The sequence below is a fragment of the Sinocyclocheilus anshuiensis genome, unplaced genomic scaffold (genome assembly GCF_001515605.1).
Source record: "Sinocyclocheilus anshuiensis isolate Anshui unplaced genomic scaffold, SAMN03320099.WGS_v1.1 scaffold557, whole genome shotgun sequence".
In the NCBI taxonomy this organism is placed as follows: domain Eukaryota; kingdom Metazoa; phylum Chordata; class Actinopteri; order Cypriniformes; family Cyprinidae; genus Sinocyclocheilus; species Sinocyclocheilus anshuiensis.
In genome coordinates, this window is record NW_015540883.1 from 1,002,427 (window position 1) to 1,003,107 (window position 681).

Below are 681 nucleotides of genomic sequence, written 5' to 3' on the forward strand. Positions count from 1 at the left end.
AAAGAGATATTCTTTATAAAAGTTAAGAGTCAATCACTCCTACCTAAAACGGCTCGTTCTAACATGCCCCCACTATGTGGGAAGATTTGCATAACACCACCCAAATGTTCACGCAAAGAAAGAAGGCATAACTTTTATTCGCTGTTATTATTATTTATTTATAACTCGCTGTTGCCGACGGCACCATGTTGTGGAGACGCTGTGTGTTTCGTTGTGAAAGCGAAGCTACTTTGTTTGACCTTCCAAAAGAGGACACAACTAGAAATCAATGGTTAAGTTGTATTTACAACACTATTCCAGAACAGTTCAACCCAAATATTCAGATGTGTGCAGCGCATTTTGTGGAGGACAAGGACTGTTTCCTGTGAGAGTAGCCTACAATGTCGGTTTCTGTTTCTATAAAGTGGGGCAATTCCAACTTTGCAAGGACAGTCTGGCGCTTCTGACACACAGTCTGTAAGTATGTTTTTATATGTAAAGAATTTGCCACTGATGATTCAAACGCGAGTTTTGAGCAGTGTAGAGTAACTGCTAGAGCTTGTTGTTTGTCGTTTCTCCGATCACAAATGCAGACATGGTTTTATGTTTACGCAGCGCGATACACAACTCAACGCGTAAAAAGACAGTATAAGTCATTATAATCAGTAATTATGTCCCCACTGGATGCAACAAGTGCCTCAT